At 53.2% G+C, this 18,374-nt stretch overlaps 1 non-coding gene and 9 pseudogenes across 1 annotated transcript; all 10 read left to right on the top strand.

Moving 5' to 3' along the window:
* The first annotated feature begins 2,178 nt into the window (after nt 1–2,178).
* On the top strand, nt 2,179–2,297 carry LOC141270160 (5S ribosomal RNA; annotated as a pseudogene).
* Nucleotides 2,298–2,918: 621 nt separating this feature from the next.
* On the top strand, nt 2,919–3,038 carry LOC141268380 (5S ribosomal RNA; annotated as a pseudogene).
* Nucleotides 3,039–3,988: 950 nt separating this feature from the next.
* Nucleotides 3,989–4,107, top strand: LOC141266983 (5S ribosomal RNA). The gene has a single exon (XR_012321002.1). It is a non-coding gene; the product is annotated as a 5S ribosomal RNA (ribosomal RNA).
* Nucleotides 4,108–4,733: 626 nt separating this feature from the next.
* LOC141268911 (5S ribosomal RNA) lies at nt 4,734–4,853 on the top strand (annotated as a pseudogene).
* A 944-nt stretch (nt 4,854–5,797) lies between these two features.
* LOC141269267 (5S ribosomal RNA) lies at nt 5,798–5,916 on the top strand (annotated as a pseudogene).
* A 6,927-nt stretch (nt 5,917–12,843) lies between these two features.
* On the top strand, nt 12,844–12,963 carry LOC141269463 (5S ribosomal RNA; annotated as a pseudogene).
* Nucleotides 12,964–13,896: 933 nt separating this feature from the next.
* On the top strand, nt 13,897–14,015 carry LOC141268400 (5S ribosomal RNA; annotated as a pseudogene).
* Nucleotides 14,016–14,636: 621 nt separating this feature from the next.
* On the top strand, nt 14,637–14,756 carry LOC141269791 (5S ribosomal RNA; annotated as a pseudogene).
* A 934-nt stretch (nt 14,757–15,690) lies between these two features.
* LOC141269502 (5S ribosomal RNA) lies at nt 15,691–15,809 on the top strand (annotated as a pseudogene).
* Nucleotides 15,810–16,750: 941 nt separating this feature from the next.
* On the top strand, nt 16,751–16,869 carry LOC141268565 (5S ribosomal RNA; annotated as a pseudogene).
* The last annotated feature ends 1,505 nt before the right edge of the window (nt 16,870–18,374 follow it).

The raw sequence follows: 18,374 nt of genomic DNA, 5'->3' as shown, positions 1-18,374 counted from the left end.
GGTCAGTCTGCAGTGGAGCTCAGTCTAGTCTAGAGAACTCAGTTAATAGTTCAGCAGTGGAGCACGAGGCTCCTGCTAGCTAGATTCAGGGAGCCCAGATAGAGCTTAAGGTGTGCCGGCGTCATAAGATCGGTGAAGCGCGGCAAGCTGCTGTTAGTGTGTATAGCCTATTGAGGGCCCGAGTAGGCCGAAGGCGAGTAGCGAGTTAGTACATAAGGGGCAGAGGAGCTTAACCAGCTCACCCCGAAGCATTTACCGGACACCGGATCCGAGCTTACCGGGATCTCTATGACCCAGTAAGGCATAACCGGAATCCCTGGAGAACTACAAGTCCCAGGATCGCTAAGGTGTTGATACGTAACAGAGCCAGGAGACGCTTAGGCCCCGCATACTGGGAGCGTGAACTTCAAGAGAAGGCCCTACCACAAGGTCAGCCAGCGCAGGACAGAGACAAAGTTAGGCCTAGCTCCAGGCAGGTCAGAAACTTACTGCGCAGAGGCAAGAAACAGGAGGCCCTACACCCGCTCATTGGGGATGATCCTGATATGCACCCTTCACCCTACAGTGCTCCAGGATGTGCCTGAATTTCCTCCAGTAAAAGGTACTGAAGTGACTACCGTGTCCGTTTCCGTTCTTGCTCTGACCCAGCTGGGTCTCGCCTGTCCTGCATTCCCCCTGCATACACTGCCCTGAGACCTAGCTCCACCTGTGGGGAGCTATACCATCGAGCTGCCTTATCACGGGCCTCAGTGGACTGCTGCAGCGCTGGTGCTTCTCACCAGATACCACAGGTGGTGTCACAAACTCTTATAAAATTAACAATTATCCACCCTTTTAAAGAGTGACCCCAGGGTACGGACCAGGGAGCCGACCACCGCGACATCCCAAAGGCCAGGCAAAGGCCCGGGTGACCTCATCGACTGGCTGACTGTGGGTTGACAGTAAGTGGGATCTCCAACCTTGTCATCATCACCCTGTGTGTTATCACACCCGTCGTCCTCAAAGCCAACCTCTTCCTGCCCTGACCGAAAAGTCAAGTTGTCGCTCCAATCAGGTATTTGAGTCTCATCATCGTCTTCATCATTGTCTCCACCAACAGGAGTTACAGTTTGGGAACGAGGGTCTACATTATGCTCAGAACCTTCTTCATCTGGTCCTGGATCCGACTTATAAAGATTCTGGGCATCAGTGCAGATCATTTCCTCGTCTGGATTAACAGAAGCTCTGGAGCAGACCTCCGTTTCCCAGGCTATAGTATGAGTAAACAGCTGTGCAGACTCAACCATCTGTGTTACCCCATACTCAGACCGGCAGCTGGAGACTAGGGAGCTGTGAGGAAGCAAGTGCGATTGGGGTGACACCTCTGAGGACTGGAGTATTTGTGATGTTGAAGTTGAGGTGGAGGAGAGCCCACTTGAAGGAGCACTTGATATCCGCTGAAGCACCTGCTGTTTTTGTGCCTCATCTGGAATTTGTAGCGATGGGCGTGTCCGTAACAAAGGGATCGTATCACATTGTCCACGAAAAGAAGTCGACATGTTAGTTTGGCTGGAAGATGGTCTTTCTTCTGCAGATGTTACTCCCCCCCCACCGCGGGGGGCACGACCCACCAGCGGACAGGCAACAGTATTAGGAGAGGGGGGCTGGCCGTCAGGGTCCACCGCGGCTCTGGCACAAACCCGGCAACACGGAGGTGGCACGGGCAGGAACGGACTGGCCATGTCGGCTTCTCACTTTTTGGATTTTAGAAGGGCATGACATGCCTATATCAGTGTCTCCCCCTCCTTTTACTCCTCCACCTCTTTTATTTTCGCATGACTATATGTACTTGTCACTTTTCCATGTGTTAGTTATGTCTTCTGAGCAGTTTGTCAGCTTTTGGACACCTTTGAAGGTGTTTTCTATGTGTTTTGGTTTGCCTGCCATTGGTTTTAACGGTGTTCGAAGGTGTTCGACGAACAGTTCGACGAACACACGGGTGTTCGACGAACCGAACCGAACTCGAACACTACGGGGGTGGCTCAACACTAGTTGTGTCTACAAGACCTTTTAAGGAAGCCAGCAAAAAAATTGAAGAGAAGGGAAAGCACAAAAGGACCTGGTCTTGCTGAGCACTGGAAAGGGCAGCCGACAGCCAGACTTCAAAGTAGAAAAGCAGCAAGTGAGAGGCTTGTATCTGCCTACGGCCACACCACCCTGAACACGCCTGATTTTGTATGATCTTGGAAGCTAAGCAGTGTCAGGCCTGGTTAGTACTTGGATGGGAGACAGCCTGGGACTACCAGGTGCTGTAGGCTTTTGCTTTTTCTTTCCTTCCACCAGCAGGGGGCACTCTCTTCTGTGCATTTTTTTTATTCCCTTTCACAAGTGCACACATTCATTCTCTTTTCTTTTTTTCATTTGCTTTCTCTCTTGCGCTATTTCATCTCTGCAAAATACCAGCATCCTTCTGATCACCGTGGGCCTTCAGCATTGTTGCTTCTTTACTTTTAATACTAGGCTCCTTTTCACCAGGACCAGCGTCTCCCGCGTGGCTGGAGGCAACCACCGGTAACCCCAAGCAGAAGACCTTTGCAGGCAACACGACCCTCCCCCCTGAAGAGCAGCTCAAAGTCACTGGCAACCATCTCACCCTCTTCCTTCATTCACCCCTGGACGTCTCGCTCCGCCCCCAAGTTACGGGTCCAGCTTGCTCTTTCTGTCACATTACCGTGATGAAGGGTTTAGCCTGCAGGAGACCCTGCGCCGAGACATTTTTGAAGACACCTGATGCGGCGGGTGAATCACTGCTAAACAAACCACACCTGTAGGGAAGGCACAGCCTTTGCATGGACCCTTCGGAGCCCGCCCCGTCACGGCCAGATTGCTCGCCTCCAAGCGATCCTGAGAAAGGCTGGCCGGGCGATAGATCAAGCAGCGTCTACTGGCCATACCACCTTGGATACGCCTGATCTTGTCTGACCTCAGAAGCAAAGCAGGGCTGGGCTCGTACAGTACTTGGATGGGAGACCTCTTGGGAACACTGGGTGCTGTAGACCATTTTGATGACGTTTTGCCCTACTGCCCAGCTCGGCTAGCATGGAACGGCGCCTTGCCGGACACCGACCTTAAGTAACTTAGATGATGGAAGCCCCAAGGCCTCTGAGCCAGTTGGCAGCTAAGTACGCTACCCCGCCGCCTTCATGCAGGCCTGACACCGAGCTCCTTGCCATGGCTAGGAGTGGTTATTGACTCCGCAGCTCGCCGTGTTGAAATGATGGCGTTAAAAGCACCCGGGGCCGTGAAGGGGCCAGGCTTTCAGCAGGTGCCCAGGGAAGGTTTTGGATGCCGGCCGCCTAACGAGGGCCAGCAGAAGTAACATGTTTCTCTGCAAAGAAGCTTGTGTAACCAAGCCAGACGGCTGCCAAAGAGCTAACCTCAGTGCAAGGAAGGCAAGGAAGGCAAGGAAGGTGCGGAAGGAATTGGGGAAGGGGGGGGGATAACTGCTAGGGCCCTGAAATCATAAAGCAGGCAGGAGAGTCCGACGCATGGTGACGGAGAGGTTGTAGGGGCAGATAGGGGGTGTTCTCACGTGCGAGCACGTGTGCATGCTGGCTTGTGTGTGAGAGTGCGCTTCCTAGGTGTGGCGCGCTGCAGACAGTCAAAGGGATTGTTCCCTTTCATTAAAAGTTAATCCCCGGCTGGAGGCTATTAGAAAGCAACTAACCACGCTCTACTCACCCTACCCGGGTCTACCGGTGAGTCTCGCCTCTGCTCCCGGCCTGTGGCATTGGCCGTGAAGCTGACGTTCCGTCGACAGCGCTGCAGCCGATCAGTGAGTTCAGTGGCTCTGAGTGGGGCGTTCTGTCTACAAGACCTTTTAAGGAAGCCAGCAAAAAAATTGAAGAGAAGGGAAAGCACAAAAGGACCTGGTCTTGCTGAACAGTGGAAAGGGCATCCGGCAGCCAGACTTCAAGGTAGGAAAGCAGCAAGTGAGAGGTTTGTCTCTGCCTACGGCCACACCACACTGAACACGCTTGATCTCATCTGATCTTGTAAGCTAAGCAAGGTTGGGCCTGGTTAGTACTTGGATGGGAGACCACCTGGGAATACCAGGTGCTGTAGGCTTTTGCTTTTTCCTTCCTTCCTTCCACCAGCAGGGGGCACTCTCCTCTATGAATTTTTTCCATTCCCTTTCACAAGTGCACACATTCATTCTCTTTTCTTTTTTTCATTTGCTTTCTCTCTTGCGCTATTTCATCTCTACAAAATACCAGCATCCTTCTGATCACCGTGGGCCTCCAGCATTGTTGCTTCTTTACTTTTAATACTAGGCTCCTTTTCACCAGGACCAGCGTCTCCCGGGTGGCTGGAGGCAACAACCGGTAACCCCAAGCAGAAGACCTTTGCAGGCAACACGACCCTCCACCCTGAAGAGCAGCTTAAAGTCACTGGCAACCATCTCACCCGCTTCCTTCATTCACCCCTGGACGTCTCGCTCCGCCCCGAAGTTACGGGTCAAGCTTGCTCTTTCTGTCACATTACCGCGATGAAGGGTTTAGCCTGCAGGAGACCCTGCAACGATACATTTTTGAAGACACCTGATGCGGCGGGTGAATCACTGCTAAACAAACCACACCTGTAGGGACGGCACAGCCTTAGCATGGACCCTTCGGAGCCCGCCCCGTCACGGCCAGATTGCTCGCCATCAAAGCGATCCTGAGAAAGGCTGGCCGGGCGATGGATCGAGCAACATCTACTGGCCATGCCACCTTGGATACTCCCGATCTCTTCTGATTTTGGAAGCAAAGCAGGGCTGGGCTTGGACAGTACTTGGATGGGAGACCTCCTGGGAACACCGGGTGCTGTAGACCATTTTGATGACGTTTTGCCCTACTGCCCAACTCGGCTAGCACGGAACGGTGCCTTGCCGGACACCGACCTTAAGTAACTTAGATGATGGAAGCCCCAAGGCCTCTGAGCCAGTTGGCAGCTAAGTACTCTACCCCGCCGCCCTTCACGCAGACCTGACACCGAGCTCCTTTGCACAACTAGGAGTTCTTATTGACTCCGCAGCTCGCCGTGTGGAAATGATGGCGTTAAAAGCACCCGGGGTCATGAAGGGGCCAAGCTTTCAGAAGGTGCCCAGGGAAGGTTTTGGATGCCGGCCGCCTAGCGAGGGCCAGCAGAAGTAACATGTTTCTCTGCAAAGAAGCTTGTGTAACCAAGCCAGACGGCTGACAAAGAGCTAATCTTAGGGCAAGGAAGGCAAGGAAGGTGTGGAAGGAATTGGGGAGGGGGGGGGTGATTCCTGCTAGGGCCCTGAAATCATAAAACAGGCAGGAGAGTCTGATGCATGGTGACGGAGAGGTTGTAGGGGCAGATAGGGGGTGTTGTCACGTGCGAGCACGTGTGCATGCTGGCTTGTGTGTGAGAGTGCGCTTCCTAGGTGTGGCGCGCTGCAGACAGTCAAAGGGATTGTTCCCTATCATTAAAAGTTAATCCCCGGCTGCAGGCTATTAGAAAGCAACTAACCGCGCTGTACTCACCCTACCCGGGTCTACCGGTGAGTCTCGCCTCTGCTCCCTGCCTGTGGCATTGGCCGTGAAGCTGACGCTCCGTCGACAGCGCTGCTGCCGATCAGTGAGCTCAGCGGCTCTGAGTGGGGTGTTGTGTCTACAAGACCTTTTAAGGAAGCCAGCAAAAAAAATTGAAGAGAAGGGAAAGCACAAAAGGACCTGGTCTTGCTGAGCACTGGAAAGGGTAGCCGGCAGCCAGACGTCAAAGTAGAAAAGCAGCAAGTGAGAGGTTTGTCTCTGCCTACGGCCACACCACCCTGAACACGCTTGCTCTCATCTGATTTTGGAAGCTAAGCAGGGTTGGGCCTGGTTAGTATGTTAATGGGAGACTGCTTGAGAATACCAGGTGCTGTAGGCTTTTGCTTTTTCCTTCCTTCCACCAGCAGGGGGCACTCTCTTCTATGCCTTTTTTCCATTCTCTTTCACAAGTGCACACATTCATTCTCTTTTCTTTTTTTCATTTGCTTTCTCTCTTGCACTATTTCATCTCTGCAAAATACCATCATCCTTCTGATCACCGTGGGCCTCCAGCATTGTTGCTTCTTTACTTTTAATACTAGGCTCCTTTTCACCAGGACCAGCGTCTCCCGCGTGGCTGGAGGCAACCACCGGTAATCCCAAGCAGAAGACCTTTGCAGGCAACACGACCCTCCCCCCTGAAGAGCAGCTCAAAGTCACTGGCAACCATCTCACCCTCTTCCTTCATTCACCCCTGGACGTCTCGCTCCGCCCCCAAGTTACGGGTCCAGCTTGCTCTTTCTGTCACATTACCGCGATGAAGGGTTTAGCCTGCAGGAGACCCTGCGCCGAGACATTTTTGAAGACACCTGATGTGGCGGGTGAATCACTGCTAAACAAACCACACCTGTAGGGACGGCACAGACTTTGCATGGACCCTTCGGAGCCCGCCCCGTCACGGCCAGATTGCTCGATTTTATGCACACGCCCGGACTGACTGGCGTGTGCGGGAGTAGTGGTTCCACTGGACCATGAACCGGAGAGTGCCTGGAGGGGCGTGACTAAGTATCTGGCCGATCCGACCAAGGTGGCACGACGGCATACGACGCCAGTGCACCAAGGAGAAACCGGGCAGAGGGACCAGGTGCTACTCCAGGTCAAACTCTGGACACGGGGGTTGACCCACACAGGGATTACTGGAACAGGCAGGTTAGGTTGGCACAGACTGGTGGATATAAGCGAACACGGCAGGTATGCAGACGGGTGGATACAGGCGAGTATGCAGGCGGGGAGGTACTGGCCGAAAGGACGGGCTGGAGCACAGAGAGGACAAGACCCAGTACAGACTGGGTCACAGAAACAGAACCGCAGATGCGGTAGCCAAACACAGCAGAGAGGGAATACCCGAAGCGGTGGGCAAGAGCAGAGCAGGACGGGACTGCCGGAGCAGCGAGCGCAAGCAGAGCAGGACAGGACTGCCGGAGCAGCGAGCAGATGCAGAGCAGGACGGGACTGCCGGAGCAGCGAGCAGAAGCAGAGCAGGACAGGACTGCCGGAGCAGCGAGCAGATGCAGAGCAGAAACCGCAGGAGCGGCAAGCAAGGCAAGAGCAGAGTGGAAACCGCAAGAGCGGCAAGCTAAGCAGGAGCAGAGCGGAAACCGCAGAGCGGTAAACAAGGCATGAGCAGAGCGGAAACCGCAGAGCGGTAAACAAGGCAGGAGCAGAGCGGAAACCGCAGAGCGGTAAACAAGGCAGGAGCAGAGCGGAAACCGCAGAGCGGCTAAGTAGGCAGGAGCAGAGCGGAAACCGCAGAGCGGCAAACAAGGCAGGAGCAGAGCAGAAACCGCAGAGCGGCAAACAAGGCAGGAGCAGAGCAGAAACCGCAGGAGCGGCAAGCAAGGCAAGAGCAGGGCAGAAACCGCAAGAGAGACAATCTAAGCAGGAGCAGAGCGGAAACCGCAGAGCGGTAAACAAGGCAGGAGCAGAGCGGAAACCGCAGAGCGGTAAACAAGGCAGGAGCAGAGCGGAAACCGCAGAGCGGTAAACAAGGCAGGAGCAGAGCGGAAACCGCAGAGCGGTAAACAAGGCAGGAGCAGAGCGGAAACCGCAGAACGGCAAACAAAGCAGAGCAGGGGGGACAGGGCTCTGTTCCCACGGAACAGACAGGAAGAGAAAGGCAGAGCCAGATACCCACAGGGTACTTGCAGTGAAGTAGCGAGTGGACCACAAACTCACAAACGTGAGTACAGAGACAACAAGCAGGAGTTAAGTACGAGTTCAGACTCTGCAGAAAAAGGAAGGGAACGGACATAGAGGCAAAACAGGTAAAGGATAGGAGAGAGTTCAGACTGGAACTGAGTGTACGGAGGAGACCGACACTGCAGCGGGATACAGGAGCGGGTCTGGGAATACGGCCCCCAGAGAGGCGGGACGAACAGGCAAGGAGCGTGTTCAGACAGGACAGACAAGATACAGGAGCGGGTCTAGGTAATCGGCCCCTAGAAGGCGGGAGGAACAGGCTAGGAGCGTGTTCAGACAGGACTGGAAATACAGCCTCCAGGAGAGGCAGCAGGCAAGTGTACACAGACAGGACTCAGTTCAGACACGGGAACTGATACCGCAAGGCAGGAGACATAGACAGGACTCAGTTCAGACACGGGAACTGATACCGCAAGGCAGGAGACAAAAACAGGACTCAGTTCAGACACGGGAACTGATACCGCAAGGCAGGAGACATAGACAGGACTCAGTTCAGACACGGGAACTGATACCGCAAGGCAGGAGACAAAGAACGGGACCTGGCACCTTCAGAGTGCAAGCACACACTGAATGAAACACTATGCTCAGGCAGGGATAGATGGGAGCAGCTGAGCTATATACCAGGTGACAGACAGCAATAGGCTGAGGACGCACAAGGGGTGTGACCCACAGCAGGTACAAAAAGCAGGAAGTGATCGGGCGCCGCCCTTAAGCAGCAGAAACAGACACAAACAGACAGCATGGAGGGAAGCCAGAGAGACATTCTGGACAGGAGATCAAGTGCGCGCTCTTGCACAGTGGGAGATGGACCACTATGCAAGGACTCCGCCAGGTATGTTACAGTACCCCCCCCCTTACGCCCCCTCTTCTTCAGGCCTGCCAGAATCTCCTGCAGGGAATTTGAGGGCCAATTCTTCCCTTCGAAGAGATCACTTCCACTGTCCACCGGAAAAACTGGTCTCCTCTGGGTAGCTAGGATGCTACCTCCCATCCAGCCACCCTTAGCAACAGACGAAATGGGTGGAGTACCAGGAACAGCACACAAGGAAGTCTCACTCCACATACTTTCAGGTGGCATCCCAGAGGGTACAGGAGACAACTGGAAGTCCTCCACCGGGTTGGAGGGGGACAGAGACTTGGGGGTAATCTCTGCTTCGAGGTACATCTTGTCAAGCTCACAGGAAGAAATAGACGGGTTATCAGGTACAGGATGAGGAAAAGTCACTGCCTCTTTGTTATCTGGTGGTACCCCGGAGGATTCAGGAAACAACTGGAGGTCCTCCGCCGGGTCAGAAGAGTGCAGAGGCTCAGAGAAAACATCTGCTTCAGAGTACACAAGGTCGGACTCACTGGACGAAGCAGGTGAGGTATCGGGTACCGAGTATAGGAAAGTCTCTGTCCATTCACCACCAGGTGGCACCCCGAAGGGTTCTGGAGACAACTGGCCGTCCTCCACCTGGTCAGAGGGGTGTAGAGACTCACGGGTAACCTCTGCTTCAGAGTACACTAGGTCGGACTCACTGGACGAAGCAAGCGAGGTATCAGATCCAGGATATAGGAAAGTCTCTGTCCATTCACCACCAGGTGGCACCCGAATGGTTCTGGAGACAACTGGAGGTCCTCCGCCTGGTCAGAGGGGTGTAGAGACTCATGGTTAACCTCTGCTTCGGAGTACACTAGGTTGGACTCACTGGACGAAGCGAGCGAGGTATCAGGTACAGAGTAAAGGAGAGTCTCTGTCCTTTCGCTACCAGGTAGCACCCCGAAGGGTTCAGGAGACAACTGGAGGTCCTCCGCCTGGTCGGAGGGGTGTAGAGACTCGGGGGTAACTACCACTTTGGGGTACCCATTGTCAGGCTCACAGGACGAAGCGGACAAAGTATCGAGTACCGGGTGTAGAGAAGTCTCTCTCCATTTGTCATCGAGTGGTATCCCGGAGGATTCAGGAGGCAACAGGGGGTCCTCCACCAGGTAGTAGAGGTGCACAGACTCTGAGGTAACCACAGCTTTGGAGCATCCTTGGACATGCACACCGGTTAAAGTGGGTGAAGCATCTGATGCCGGGTGCAGGAAGTTCTCCTGTGTGGAGTCTGGATGGGCAGAAGTCTCTTCGGGCAGGAGAACTGGTGCACTACCCACGCACATTACCCGTTGGGGCTTCTCCGGGATACAGGGAGATGAAGCTTCAGTAGGGACTTCAAGGTTGGGGTCAGGAGGTCTCAGGGAGGACAGACCCTGGCGTGACGGCTTGCCTCTACGTCTAGCACGTCTGGACTGCCTCTTGAGGTTGGGAGAAGTATTCCGGAAAGCGTAGTCACCCTGTGAGGATTCTGGGTGGGCAGTAGTCTCATTGGGCTGGAGGACTATTGCGCTACCCACACACATTACCCGTCGGGGCTGCTCCGGGATATTGGGAAGTGAAGCTTCAGCAGGGGCTTCAGGGTTAGGGTCCTCGAAGACCACACGAAAGGCCACCAGGAAGGCCTGCAGGTCAAGGACGACAGGATCCCATGCTTCCCATAGGGGGGTGACCCATTTCAAGGCATCACCCGCTAGGTAGTCAATCATAAAGGCCACTTTAGCCCAATCGGAAGGAAAATAGAGAGGGTAGGCCTTAAAGTGTAGCATGCATTGCTCCACAAATGCACGACACTGTCTTGGATCCCCATAGTAACGTGGCGGATCCGCAGGAACGAGAGCTGATAGATCCATCTGGACGGTGCGTAATTCACCTGGAACTCAGCTAAGGGAAAAAAAAATGTATCTATTTATTTTTAATGCATGTATTCACTAGAAAACGTCTCAGAGAGCGAAGGCAGTGGGGCTCAACGGGAACCATGGCCTGAGCATGCTTTTATGCACACGAACGGACTGACTGGCGTGTGCGGGAGTAGTGGTTCCACTGGACCATGAATCGGAGAGTGCCTGGAGGGGCGTGACTAAGTATCTGGCCGATCCGACCAAGGTGGCACGACGGCATAAGACGCCAGTGCACCAAGGAGAAACCGGGCAGAGGGACCAGGTGCTACTCCAGGTCAAACTCCGGACACGGGGGTTGACCCACACAGGGATTACTGGAACAGGCAGGTTAGGCTGGCACAGACTGGTGGATATAAGCGAACACGGCAGGTATGCAGACGGGTGGATACAGGCGAGTATGCAGGCGGGGAGGTACTGGCCGAAAGGACGGGCTGGAGCACAGAGAGGACAAGACCCAGTACAGACTGGGTCACAGAAACAGAACCGCAGATGCGGTAGCCAAACACAGCAGAGAGGGAATGCCCGAAGCGGTGGGCAAGAGCAGAGCAGGACGGGACTGCCGGAGCAGTGAGCGCAAGCAGAGCAGGACAGGACTGCCGGAGCAGCGAGCAGATGCAGAGCAGGACGGGACTGCCGGAGCAGCGAGCAGAAGCAGAGCAGGACAGGACTGCCGGAGCAGCGAGCAGATGCAGAGCAGAAACCGCAGGAGCGGCAAGCAAGGCAAGAGCAGAGTGGAAACCGTAAGAGCGGCAAGCTAAGCAGGAGCAGAGCGGAAACCGCAGAGCGGTAAACAAGGTAGGAGCAGAGCGGAAACCGCAGAGCGGTAAACAAGGCAGGAGCAGAGCGGAAACTGCAGAGCGGTAAACAAGGCAGGAGCAGAGCGGAAACCGCAGAGCGGCTAAGTAGGCAGGAGCAGAGCAGAAACCGCAGAGCGGCAAACAAGGCAGGAGCAGAGCGGAAACCGCAGAGCGGTAAACAAGGCAGGAGCAGAGCGGAAACCGCAGAGCGGCTAAGTAGGCAGGAGCAGAGCGGAAACCGCAGAGCGGCAAACAAGGCAGGAGCAGAGCAGAAACCGCAGGAGCGGCAAGCAAGGCAAGAGCAGGGCAGAAACCGCAAGAGCGGCAAGCTAAGCAGGAGCAGAGCGGAAACCGCAGAGCGGTAAACAAGGCAGGAGCAGAGCGGAAACCGCAGAGCGGTAAGCAAGGCAGGAGCAGAGTGGAAACCGCAGAGCGGTAAACAAGGCAGGAGCAGAGCGGAAACCGCAGAGCGGCAAACAAAGCAGAGCAGGGGGGACAGGGCTCTGTTCACACGGAACAGACAGGAAGAGAAAGGCAGAGCCAGATACCCACAGGGTACTTGCAGTGAAGTAGCGAGTGGACCACAAACTCACAAACGTGAGTACAGAGACAAAAAGCAGGAGTTAGGTACGAGTTCAGACTCTGCAGAAAAAGGAAGGGAACGGACATAGAGGCAAAACAGGTAAAGGATAGGAGAGAGTTCAGACTGGAACTGAGTGTACGGAGGAGACCGACACTGCAGCGGGATACAGGAGCGGGTCTGGGAATACGGCCCCCAGAGAGGCGGGACGAACAGGCAAGGAGCGTGTTCAGACAGGACAGACAAGATACAGGAGCGGGTCTAGGTAATCGGCCCCTAGAAGGCGGGAGGAACAGGCTAGGAGCGTGTTCAGACAGGACTGGAAATACAGCCTCCAGGAGAGGCAGCAGGCAAGAGTACACAGACAGGACTCAGTTCAGACACGGGAACTGATACCGCAAGGCAGGAGACATAGACAGGACTCAGTTCAGACACGGGAACTGATACCGCAAGGCAGGAGACAAAGACAGGACTCAGTTCAGACACGGGAACTGATACCGCAAGGCAGGAGACATAGACAGGACTCAGTTCAGACATGGGAACTGATACCGCAAGGCAGGAGACAAAGAACGGGACCTGGCACCTTCAGAGTGCAAGCACACACTGAATGAAACACTAGGCTCAGGCAGGGATAGATGGGAGCAGCTGAGCTATATACCAGGTGACAGACAGCAATAGGCTGAGGACGCACAAGGGTTGTGACCCACAGCAGGTACAAAAAGCAGGAAGTGATCGGGCGCCGCCCTTAAGCAGCAGAAACAGACACAAACAGACAGCATGGAGGGAAGCCAGAGAGACATTCTGGACAGGGGATCAAGTGCGCGCTCTTGCACAGTGGGAGATGGACCACTATGCAAGGACGCCGCCAGGTATGTTACACTCGCAACCAAGCGATCCTGAGAAAGGCTGGCCAGGCGATGGATCAAGCAGCGTCTACTGGCAATACCACCTTGGATACGCCCACTCTCGTCTGATCTCGGAAGCAAAGCAGGGCTGGGCTCAGACAGTACTTGGATGGGAGACCTCCTGGGAACACCGGGTGCCGTAGACCATTTTGATAACGTTTTGCCCTACTGCCCAGCTCGGCTAGCATGGAACGGCGCCTTGCCGGACACCGACCTTAAGTAACTTAGATGATGGAAGCCCCAAGGCCTCTGAGCCAGTTAGCAGCTAAGTACGCTACCCCGCCGCCTTCACGCAGGCCTGACACCGAGCTCCTTGTCACGGCTAGGAGTGCTTATTGACTCCGCAGCTCGCCGTGTGGAAATGATGGCATTAAAAGCACCCGGGGCCATGAAGGGGCCAGGCATTCAGCAGGTGCCCAGGGAAGGTTTTGGATGCCGGCCGCCTAGCGAGGGCCAGCAGAAGTAACATGTATCTCTGCAAAGAAGCTTGTGTAACCAAGCCAGACGGCTGACAAAGAGCTAACCTCAGTACAAGGAAGGCAAGGAAGGCATTGGGGAGGGGGGGGGTGATTCCTGCTAGGTCCTTGAAATCATAAAACAGGCAGGAGAGTCTGACGCATGGTGACGGAGAGGTTGTAGGGGCAGATAGGGGGTGTTGTCACGTGCGAGCACGTGTGTATGCTGGCTTGTGTGTGAGAGTGCGCTTCCTAGGTGTGGCGCGCTGCAGACAGTCAAAGGGATTGTTCCCTTTCATTAAAAGTTAATCCCCGGCTGCAGGCTATTAGAAAGCAACTAACCGCGCTCTAATCACCCTACCCGGGTCTACCGGTGAGTCTCGCCTCTGCTCCCAGCCTGTGGCATTGGCCGTGAAGCTGACTTTCCGTCGACAGCGCTGCAGCCGATCAGTGAGCTCAGCGGCTCTGAGTGGGGCGTTGTGTCTTCAAGACCTTTTAAGGAAGCCAGCAAAAAAATTGAAGAGAAGGGAAAGCACAAAAGGACCTGGTCTTGCTGAGCACTGGAAAGGGCAGCCGGCAGCGAGACGTCAAAGTAGAAAAGCAGCAAGTGAGAGGCTTGTCTTTGCCTATGGCCCCACCACCCTGGACACGCCCAATCTCGTCTGATCTCAGAAGCTAAGCAGGGTTGGGCCTGGTTAGTACTTGGTTGGGAGACCGCCTGGGCATACCAGGTGCAGTAGGCTTTTGCTTTTTCCTTCTTTCCACCAGCAGGGGGCACTCTCTTCTATGCCTTTTTTCCATTCCCTTTCACAAGTGCACACATTCATTCTCTTTTCTTTTTTTCATTTGCTTTCTCTCTTGCGCTATTTCATCTCTGCAAAATACCAGCATCCTTGTGATCACCGTGGGCCTCCAGCATTGTTGCTTCTTTACTTTTAATACTAGGCTCCCTTTCACCAGGACCAGCGTCTCCCGCGTGGCTGGAGGCAACCACCGGTAACCCCAAGCAGAAGACCTTTGCAGGCAACACGACCCTCCCCCCTGAAGAGCAGCTCAAAGTCACTGGCAACCATCTCATCCTCTTCCTTCATTCACCCCTGGACGTCTCGTTCCACCCCTAAGTTACGGGTCCAGCTTGCTCTTTCTGTCACATTACCGCGATGAAGGGTTTAGCCTGCAGGAGACCCTGCGTCGAGCCATTTTTGAAGACACCTGATGCGTCGGGTGAATCACTGCTAAACAAACCACACCTGTAGGGACGGCACAGCCTTTGCATGGACCCTTCGGAGCCCGCCCCGCCACGGCCAGATTGCTCGCCACCAAGCGATCCTGAGAAAGGCTGGCCGGGCGATGGAGCAAACAGCGTCTACTGGCCATACCACCTTGGATACGCCTGATCTCGTCTGATCTCGGAAACAAAGCAGGGCTGGGATCGGACAGTACTTGGATGGGAGACTTCCTGGGAACACCGGGTACTGTAGACCATTTTGATGACATTTTGCCCTACTGCGCAGCTCGGCTAGCATGGAACGACGCCTTGCCGGACACCGACCTTAAGTAACTTAGATGATGGTAGCCCCAAGGCCTCTGAGCCAGTTGGCAGCTAAGTACGTTACCCCGCCGCCTTCACGCAGGCCTGACACCGAGCTCCTTGCCATGGCTAGGAGTGCTTATTGACTCCGCAGCTCGCCGTGTGGAAATGATGGCGTTAAAAGCACCCGGGACCGTGAAGAGGCCAGGCTTTCAGCAGGTGCCCAGGGAATGTTTTGGATGCCGGCTGCCTAGCGAGGGCCAGCAGAAGTAACATGTTTCTCTGCAAAGAAGCTTGTGTAACCAAGCCAGACGGCTGACAAAGAGCTAACCTCAGAGCAAGGAAGGCAAGGAAGGAATTGGGGAGGGGGGGGGGTGATTCCTGCTAGGGCCCTGAAATCATAAAACAGGCAGTAGAGTCTGACGCATGGTGACGGAGAGGTTGTAGGGGAAGATAGGGGGTGTTGTCACGTGCGAGCACGTGTGCATGCTGGCTTGTGTGTGAGAGTGTGCTTCCTAGGTGTGGCGCGCTGCAGACAGTCAAAGGGATTGTTCCCTTTCATTAAAAGTTAATCCCCAGCTGCAGGCTATTAGAAAGCAACTAACCGAACTCTACTCACCCTACCCGGGTCTACCGGTGAGTCTCGCCTCTGCTCCCGGCCTGTGGCATTGGCCGTGAAGCTGACGTTCCGTCGACAGCGCTGCAGCCGATCAGTGAGCTCAGCGGCTCTGAGTGGGGTGTTTTGTCTACAAGACCTTTTAAGGAAGCCAGCAAAAAAATTGAAGAGAAGGGAAAGCACAAAAGGACCTGGTCTTGCTGAGCACTGGAAAGGGCAGCCGGCAGCCAGACGTCAAAGTAGAAAAGCAGCAAGTGAGAGGCTTGTCTCTGCCTACGGCCACACCACCCTTAACACGCCCGATCTCGTCTGAACTTGGAAGCTATGCAGGGTCAGGACTGGTTAGTACTTGGATGCGAGACCTCCTGGGAACACCGGGTGCTGTAGACCATTTTGATGACGTTTTGCCCTACTGCCCAGCTCGGCTAGCATGGAATGGCGCCTTGCCGGACACCGACCTTAAGTAACTTAGATGATGGAAGCCCCAAGGCCTCTGAGCCAGTTGGCAGCTAAGTACGCTACCCCGCCGCCTTCACGCAGGCCTGACACCGAGCTCCTTGCCACGGCTAGGAGTGCTTATTGACTCCGCAGCTCGCCGTGTGGAAATGATGGCATTAAAAGCTCCCGGGGCCGTGAAGGGGCCAGGCTTTCAGCAGGTGCCCAGGGAAGGTTTTGGATGCCGGCCGACTAGCGAGGTCCAGCAGAAGTAACATGTTTCTCTGCAAAGAAGCTTGTGTAACCAAGCCAGACGGCTGACAAAGAGCTAACCTCAGTGCAAGGAAGGCAATGAAGGTCGGAAGGAATTGGGGAGGGGGGGGGTGATTCCTGCTAGAGCTCTGAAATCATAAAACAGGCAGGAGAGTCTGACGCATGGTGACGGAGAGGTTGTAGGGGCAGATAGGGGGTGTTGTCACGTGCGAGCACGTATGCATGCTGGCTTGTGTGTGAGAGTGCGCTTCCTAGGTGTGGCGCGCTGCAGACAGTCAAAGGGATTGTTCCCTTTCATTAAAAGTTAATCCCCGGCTGCAGGCTATTAGATAGCAAGTAACCGCGCTCTACTCACCCTACCCGGGTCTACCGGTGAGTCTCGCCTCTGCTCCCGGCCTGTGGCATTGGCCGTGAAGCTGACGTTCCGTCGACAGCGCTGCAGCCGATCAGTGAGCTCAGCGGCTCTGAGTGGGGCTTTCTGTCTACAAGAACTTTTAAGGAAGCCAGCAAAAAAACTGAAGAGAAGGGAAAGCACAAAAGGACCTGGTCTTGCTGAGCACTGGAAAGGGCAGCCGGCAGCCAGACGTCAAAGTAGAAAAGCAGCAAGTGAGAGGCTTGTCTCTGAAAACGGCCACACCACCCTGATCACGCCCAATCTCATCTGATCTCAGAAGCTAAGCAGGGTTGGGCCTGGTTAGTACTTGGATGGGAGACCACCTGGGAATGCAAGGTGCTGTAGGCTTTTGCTTTTTCAGTCCTTCCACCAGCAGGGTGCACTCTCTTCTATGCCTTTTTTCCATTCCCTTTCACAAGTGCACACATTCATTCTCTTTTCTTTTTTTCATTTGCTTTCTCTCTTGCGCTATTTCATCTCTGCAAAATACCAGCATCCTTCTGATCACCGTGGGCCTCTAGCATTGTTGCTTCTTTACTTTTAATACTAGGCTCCTTTTCACCAGGACCAGCGTCTCCCGCGTGGCTGGAGGCAACCACGGGTAACCCCAAGCAGAAGACCTTTGCAGGCAACACGACCCTCCCCCCTGAAGAGCAGCTCAAAGTCACTGGCAACCATCTCACCCTCTTCCTTCATTCACCCCTGGACGTCTCGCTCCTCCCCCAAGTTACGGGTCCAGCTTGCTCTTTCTGTCACATTACCGCGATGAAGGGTTTAGCCTGCAGGAGACCCTGCGCCGAGACATTTTTGAAGACACCTGATGCGGCGGGTGAGTCACTGCTAAACAAACCACACCTGTAGGGATGGCACAGCCTTTGCATGGACCCTTCGGAGTCCGCCCCGTCACAGCCAGATTGCTCGCCATCAAGCGATCCTGAGAAAGGCTGGCCGGGCGATGGATCGAGCAGCGTCTACTGGCCATACCACCTTGGATACGCCCGATCTCATCTGATAATATCACAGCGTACCATAGCAATCAGTAATATCCATCTAATTATTATCAAAATATTAAAGTAAATTATGTTTGGAATAATAAACAATAATAGATAATAATTCATTATCAATCAAGTTCTCCATATGATAGAACATTTTTATGTCATAGGTGTAATTACCTTTTCCAACCCATAGGTGTCAGTGTATTTTGAAAAAACAAGTTTTTATATCTTTATTAAACCAATAATATCAAAGAATGTATACTCCTGAACCAAAATGAATAAATATATGAATGTATGAATGAATGAATGAATGAATGAATGAATAAATGAATGAATGAATTGTTGTGTTTACTCAGAAAATGTAAACATTTTTTTCCTTAGCAATATATATTTAATGAAGCAATACTCTTGTATTAGACATTACTTTATTAAATATTAATGTGTTTTCTCAATTGAGAAATTGAACTCAAATAAAATCAAATGAGAATTAAAAAATTAAAAAATAGAAATATAAGAAGTATAAAGTAAGAAATAAAAGAAATCTACATATATATATTTCTATATTTCTTTAATAATTATTATTTCTTGATTTAACTAATAGTGAATAAGGGCAACCACACATCAAAATGGTTTACAAAGCAAATTTATATTTAGAATAATTTTCCACATGATAATATTCTTGAATAACTATAATATTATTTTTAATGGTTACCTAAATAGGTACACACCTCTCTTTAGTCAAATCTATGCTACTCATCGATATGAAATTTATGCACAATATTTCTAGAAGAATAATTATTTTTAATTTGGTTCTGATATATACATAAATTTTATAAAATAATATTTTTGGTATTAAGG

This window comes from Phyllobates terribilis, unplaced genomic scaffold (genome assembly GCF_046119375.1).
Source record: "Phyllobates terribilis strain yellow unplaced genomic scaffold, ASM4611937v1 Scaffold_4__5_contigs__length_816908805, whole genome shotgun sequence".
In the NCBI taxonomy this organism is placed as follows: Eukaryota; Metazoa; Chordata; class Amphibia; order Anura; family Dendrobatidae; genus Phyllobates; species Phyllobates terribilis.
This window is presented reverse-complemented; position numbering and strand designations above follow the sequence as displayed.